Here is a 7726-nt window from a genome sequence, read left to right as displayed (position 1 = left end):
AGGGGAGGGGCAGAAGGAGAGGGAGAAGCAGGCTCCCTGCTGAGCAGGGGGCCCGATGTGGGGCTCGATCCCAGGACCCTATGATCGTGACCTGAGCCGAAGGCAGATGCCCGACCGACTGAGCCACCCAGGTGCCTTCCCTTCACTCTATTTTAATCATGACCATCAGTGGAACTATTGGGGGATTTAGAGGAGTGGTGCCTCCATGTTTTAATACCTGTGCTGGCTGCTCATTTCCCCTGTAAAAGGAACCTATCTAAGACCCTCTAGACTTTTCTGTCTGTGCTATAAACTCTACTGCGGTGCTGTCAAGCAATCTTGTGGTGAAGAACCAGCTTTTTTTAATTTTTATTTTTTGGGGTGGGGAAGGGCAGAGGGAGAAGGAGAGAGAGAATCTCAAGCAGGTTCCACATCCAGCACAGAGCCCAATGTAGGGCTCACTCCATCTCACAACCCTGAGATCATGACCTGAGCCGAAATCAAGAGTCAGATGCTTAACTGATGACTGAGCCACCCAGGTGCCCTAGAAGCAGCTTTCTAAAAATAAAAATTCCAATCTGTTGTGGACTTAACTTTTCTGAAAAATAATAAATATGAATTACTAGAAAAATGAAATAAAATCATACAAAATACGAGCCCCCAATTTTTATTATTAGATTCAACAGGCGTAAAATTACTGCCAAGTTGCTACAAGAGTGCCTAAATGCTTGCTCTGAATTTCTGTACTTACCTTATTGCAGACCCATAGCAAACAGTTCAGGGACCAGCACTAGTCAGGAGACCACATTTTAAGTGGCTCTTCTGCCACAAACTGAAGTATCTTGTTTCTGCCTTATAGTGTCTTGGTTTAAAAGAAAAGATGAAAAAACCTACAAGGTATCCATCAACCCTAAATGTAGACAAACTAACAAAGACTCTCTATGCACCAAGAAGCATACACAGACACAGACACAGACACAGACACACACACACACACACACACACAGAGACAGACACACAGACCCCCCCCCCCCATAACAATACCGCTTCCTGGAGAGTTAAGACAATGTAATGTTTAAGTATGTGGACTCTGGAACCAGATATCAATCATTTATAAGTTGTATCCACTTGAACTCATTTCCTATAAAATGTAGATGGTAATAATAATACCAACTTCTTCAGGCTGTTAAGATAATTAAATGGCATCCTGTACACATAGCTCTTAAAATAGTAGGCACTCAATAAATTTAGCTGTTATTCTTTTCACTTGAGGGAATAAAGAGGTCCCTATTGCCTTGCTCAGCATTTCCATCTGTAAGAGGATGGATCTGTGGCTTACCTGGCAAACTGGGGCAGCCTTCTCTTCCTCCGCAGCTGGAAACACCTTCTATTGGTGAAGGCAGAATCCCAACTCCTCTGAGCACCTTGTGAGGAATATCCCAACCACCTACACTTGCTGCCCTCTGCTGCTGTTGTTGAGAATTATACCAAGCGAAGTTTCTACGGCTGGAAACCGGGGCAACATCTAACCCCACGTGGAGGGAATTATCAATAGGTACTTTGTTCAGGATTTGATTGACTACCCAAGAATTCATTTTAAAGTGCCTGTAACTTCCTAGCTCTGCACTGTTTCGTGGGTGTACCATCTATAACTGCACCTGGACATTGTCATCAAATGCTGATCCTGGTTATCTCCCGCTTAGCCAGCTCATGATTGAACAGGGCCAGTTCTCAAACCTGCTCCTTGCTGACTTCCTCATGTTGGTTTTTCATGCCACCAGTTCCCAAATGTCCCGATTTGAGTCCCAAGTTAGCTATGACTTCTCGTATCCGCTCAGCTGTCCAAACCCATCTCTCCCTCCCTCTGCAATGGCTTTTAGCGCCTCCAGAGAGGCCCTCTTGCCTCCAGGTGCCTCCCCTTCACAGGTCTTTGAGATCCACTGTTCTAAGGCTTCCCTCTGATCTGAGTCCCCGCTTCCCTGAGGGTTCTTGGTCCAAGTTCCTTCGGCCTTCCACATCTGACCTTACTTCTCTCCAGCTTTATCTCTCGTGACACCCACACAGCGGCCACAGGCTGACTCCCATTCTCCAAATACACCTCATCATTTCCTTTGTGGTTCGGTGGATGCCGTATCTTTCCTGTCAAAAATAACCCTTTCTCTACCAAGTCTTTACTCCTCATCTCAAATGCTCTTCCTTCCACAGTGTCTTCTCTTTCCATTCCAGGAAGCACCGCTGCAACTTCTATGGCATTTCTTACTTGCCACTCCGGTTTCCCTTATGAAATGTGTTGTTACTTGGGTAAATTTCTTCTTATCATTTTTTTTTTCTGACCAAATGTTTTGTTGAAATGTGTGGAATTAATAAAGAAAATGATAACATTAAAAATAATTATTGGACCTCTGCTTTTTAATTTTTTTTCTATTTTTTCGTGTAAGCTCCACACCCAGCATGGAGCCCAATGTGGGGCTTGAACTCATGACCCTGAGATCAAGACCTGAGCTGAGATCATGGGTCGGATGCTTAAGCGACTGAGCCACCCAGGAGCCCCTGGACGTCTGCTTTTAATCAAGATGCAGCATAACAAGAACAGATGCATCTCTCACTTGAAACAACAACAAAAAACTGGACAAAATATAGGAAACAGTAGTTTTCAAGATCTTGGGTATCAGGCAACAAGGGACAGTGATTCCACAAAAGGGGGTAAACAAATGAGGTATGACCTATGATATTACCCCAGCTTACTGCCTTGAGAGAGTTTCCAAGCTGTGGCGCAGTGAGGGGGAGCCCAGGTAGAGCCTGGTGGACTCTTTGATTTGGGGATACAGGGCTGAGAGACTGGGGAAAGCAAGGTGGCTCGAGTTGACAGGTCAGAGTATTGGAAAAGAAAGCACCGAAGACAGCAAGCTCCAGAGATCCACCCAGGATCCCCTTCAAGTTTCCAGGAGAGTGCTGATCACTGCAGGCATGAAAGGGGACGACCTAAGCCCTGGGAAAGAATCATCCAAAAGAATTAGAGAGGACGGTATACACTGGGTTGGGGAGAATTAGTGCCTTTTCCCACCAGCCAGACTGGGAAGCCGCATAATTCATGGAGCATCAGGTAGAGACTCAGAAGTGAGAAGTGGTGAGCACTGGGTGTAAAATGCAATTAATGAATCCTTGAACACTACATCAAAAACTAATGATGTGCTACTACATGTTGGCTAATTGAACATAATAAAAAATTAAAAAAAAAAAGTGGGAAATAATTAGCCCCAGGACAAAACACGCCTCTGGGCCCACCTAGCAAATCCTGAAAGCAAAACCCAAAAGCATCAAAGTGTTTCCAAATAACAGAACTGCATTCTAGAACAAAGCACAAGAATATTTAGGGGATACAATTACATTCAGCCCCCAAAAAGGTGAGAGTCTGGCATCCATACCAGGCATGCAAAGAAAGAAGAAAACATTACCCATTATAAGAAGAAGAAATCAATCAACTGAAACTGACCCAGAACTCACAGATTCTTTCTCTTACATGAGCCCTGCTTAATCTCCACTGCTTTGGAAATTTCTTCACTTATTTTATGTATTTTTTTTCTAGTTTCACTGAGAATGAAGTTTTCATTTTAACCTTGCTGACGTTCCATGCCATCTTGACACTAGAAGGGTCAAAGATTTATGGAAAATATCAGACAGAGCCAAGGCCAAATTATTATCAGTGGTTAATGGATTTATTATTTACTGAATGACTCCTTAAGCATTATGCAACCTATGGGTCTAAACCATAGGGACAGTACTGAAGTCTGTAATCACATCTACATAACACATATGCTCCCAGTTTTGACAGGTTAACTAATGTCTCCTCTAAGAGGACACATCCATATACTGTTATGCATCATGAAAAAGGGTCATGAAAACACCAGTACTGTCAAATTATGCAGGTATAAAATAGGGTTCATTAGAGAAAAAACTTACTAGTAGAAAGTAGTCAAGTGCATGGGATCCCTCAAATCTAATTATCCCAGAGCTCAGGCCAGGCATAGAGGGTCTCTATACACTGTGGCCAACTTTCCAATCAAGAGGGCCCCTCTGTCCTTAATTTTTTACATATCTTTTACAGTGATGGGTCAGAGTGGGTTGAAGTATAGAACTGCTATGATTGGTCAGAAAAGGGGAGACTCCAGAATCCCACATCTGGTAACTGCTTATTTGATTGAGCCAGCTCAGGTCTGCTGAGCCACTTCTCTGCCAAATGACCAATATGAAGGAGAAAAATGAACCTCCAGAAACATCCAGATTTGTTTCTCTTCAAATGTTTTAGAGATATGATCTGATACATCAATTACCCGAATTTATATAGTCACCAATCATGCTGTAATGGATTTTTAGTATGTTAATTTTGATCGCTACTCAAAATGAAGACAGTTGCCTTAGAACCGTAACCTCACTGGGTCTCCATTTCTTTATTACTTGAAAAAAGAGGGGAAGGTGTTGAGGTTGATGTATTTGGTAACTACTCTCCCGCCGAAAGTGAACTTAAAATTTGAAAGCTATGATGGCATTCCCATACATATTCTTCTGTCTTCATACCCTGAAGTCTAGCTCTTTGCACCACATTTAATGGGACTGGCTGACTTTGAATCCCTTTCAACCTTGAGATTCAATTGACTTGCAGTACAATTATTCCTGTAATTTAGTAAGAATAGTTAACCACCAGAGGGCAGTCAGGTTACAAGGCAGTAAGGAGTGATGCTGGCCATAAATGGGCAGCAAGGTACACATTCAAAATGAAGGGCATCTGTGACTTAAAATTCGTATTTCAGGGGTGCCTGGGTGGCTCAGTTGGTTAAGTGTCTGCCTTTGGCTCAGGTCATGATCCCAGAGTCCTGGGATCAAGCCCCACTTCGGTCGGGCTCTCTGCTCAGCGGGAAGTTGGCTTCTCCCTCTTCTCCCTGCTCGTGCTCTCTCTCTATCTCTGTGTCTCTCTCTCAAATAAATAAAATCTTTAAAAAAAAAATAAAATTCATATTTCAATTAAATTCCATGAAAATTTTATTGCCGGTTAACCCCTTCCTCTTAGAGGTTTTAAAGGAGGCCTCATTATACCGGCACGATTAAGTAAATCATTGGCCACTGAGGACGGATTACACCTCCAGCCTCTCTCATCTTCCTGGAGGTCAGGGGGTCAGGACCAAAAGTTCCAACCCTTTAATGACTTGGTTGGTTCTTCAGGCAACCAGTCCCCATCCTCAGGTGTAGTCCAAAAGTCACCTCCTTAACAAAGCACAAGATATCTTTATCACTCTCAACACCTAGGACATTTCAAGGGTTTTAGGAGCTGTGAGCCAGAAACAGGGATGAAGACCAAATATGTATTTCTTCTGAATCACAACATCACACTTGCCTCCTGCACTCTATGTTCTGTGTTGTGGCAGGCGTCTGATGACTAAAAATGCCTTCTGACACCTCACAGCCCAAACGTACAATGTTAAGAAGGAAAGAATGGCTGTCCGTTCACAGTGTGTGGGATCTCTTTTCCTTCACTCAGCAAGTCTGAATTGAGCACTTACTATGTCAAGTACTAACCCATCAACTGGGGATGCAACAAAGCAAAGGCTCCTGACCTTGTGGAACTGACATTCTGGTGGGAGGAAGACTCAATAACAATGAAAAGATGTGGATTGGTGTGTGAGGAGACCAGTGCTGCGGAAGAAAGGAGAAGTAGAGTGTGGGAGGAGATTGGGACTCAGGCAACGAGTTTGCAATTTTCAGTAGGGTGGTTAGGGGAGGAAACACATGACCAAAATTAAGGGGAGGGAACAGGTCTTGTGGCTATCTGGGGAAACAGCCTTTCAGGCAGAGAGAATAAACATGAGAAGGTCCTAAGACAAGAGGGTCCCTGATAGTAGGTGAGGTTGAGGTAAGAATGCACATAACAAAGAGATTTTGGGTTTTACTCTGAGGAAGCCTTAAGCTATTGGCAACTGATTCACATATAACCTCACTGTGCCATAGCACTGTGCCAAGCAGTTTACACACTTTCTCATTTAAGCCTTCCAATACCTGTGGTATTGTCACCGTGATTAGTTCTATTTCAAATATTTTTATTTTTATTTTTTATTTATTTATCTTGACAGAGAGAGGGAACACAAGCAGGGGGAGTGGGAGAGGGAGAAGCAGGCTTCCTGCTGAACAGGGAGCCCGATGCGGGGCTCGAACCCAGGACCCTGGGATCATGACCTGAGCCGAAGGCAGACACCTAACGACTGAGCCAACCAGGCGGTCCCTCTATTTCAAATATTTTTTAAAAAGGAAATTGTAAACATTAGTGACTGGACCAAGTTTTAAATGAAGTAAATGAAGCAAATGGAACTCTTGAAAGCTATAACTTGAAGAATCCCTCCCAATGCGAAGAAACATTGCCTAAACAAGGCTTAGTACCCCAGTTCTGAGGAACTAAAGATGGTGACGATAGGGTGGTTGGGAGGTCCATAAGTGTTTGAGTTCAACCACCATTAGCTTCTCTTCAAGTTCTATCTAGCTATTACACCCCAAACTTCCTGACACTGTAACTGAACTGACTTCTGTACCACTGACTCCAAAGTTTCCCTCTAGAGCTTGGCCTTTGTGTGGTCTGTTCTGTACACGTTTGGGTTTTTAAGGAGGCAGCATCCATTGCTGAAATGACTTTTCTCCAGGGGGTTCCTCTCAAGCTGTGCTGGTTTAAAAACCCACCCAGGCAGTGCTGCTCACAGGGGATGTCCCCAGGACCCCCAGTGCTGGTCTGTGGCAAGGTAAGCAGAGAATTTGAAAATGTTTGTAAACTTTACTAGCCATTTTACAGAGTAGTTTTATGTCTGCTCAATCTAATAGATTGGGGCTTGTATTTAGTATATCTTGTTTTTAAACTTCATTTTTCATAATTTACTAAGTGTTTAATCTGAATATACAGTGGTCCAACCATATATACAAATAGAACTCTGACCCACACCCCGCAGCAACCTCGATAGAAAACCAATGCCTTCCTTATCTATAATAAATCAGCCTAGGAAGCCTGCCTGTTTTAAGTCAGACTTGCAGGAAGCCAGATGGCTAGCTTTAGAAACAACCCAGGAAGTTACACAATAAACGACCGTAACAATTGGCCCCGAATGGCCAGGACTTGACTGATAACTGACAAGCTTCCCTAATTTTTGTCCCAACTTAGGATCAACCAGAGAAAGCCACACATGGCTAGGATCACACAGGATGCCCCACTTCTAATTAGTCTCCCTACAGCTTTCCCATGCCAATAGCCTTCAACGAGGGCACGCCTGAAGCACTGCCTTTTTCCTCTATCAACCGTTCCCACTCCTCTGCCTTTGATTTTTCTGCCAAAACTCGACGGATGGTGGCTCTCCTGCATAGCAAGTTCTGAATACAAGGCCTTTGCATTTTTCATGTGGTTGGTCTTCACTTGTTTCCACATACTGGAAGAATAAAAAGGGAATAAAGAATCTAAACAGGAGTCTTCTACTGCAGACAGGTTGGGGAGCATGCTCCCAGGCTCCAAGGTCTCCCGCAGGCGGGGACCTTACAGCCCCCGAGGAGAGAGCATCCCAAACCCTAGCCGCCCAGCACAGAGGGGACAAGGGGGTAGCGAGATTCTCCGGACCAGGTGTGGACGGGGGGAGACAGCGGACGGATGCCAGGGGCTGGCGCCGCGGTAGGAGGCAGCCCGAGCCTCACACCCCAGACCCTTTCTGCTCTTTCAAGCGTCGGG

Source organism: Eumetopias jubatus, unplaced genomic scaffold (assembly GCF_037043125.1).
Source record: "Eumetopias jubatus isolate StellerSeaLion01/CBP00866 unplaced genomic scaffold, mEumJub1_p1.0 scaffold_6, whole genome shotgun sequence".
Lineage (NCBI taxonomy): Eukaryota > Metazoa > Chordata > Mammalia > Carnivora > Otariidae > Eumetopias > Eumetopias jubatus.
The sequence above is the reverse complement of the archived record's forward strand: the minus strand, read 5'-3'. Positions refer to the sequence as shown.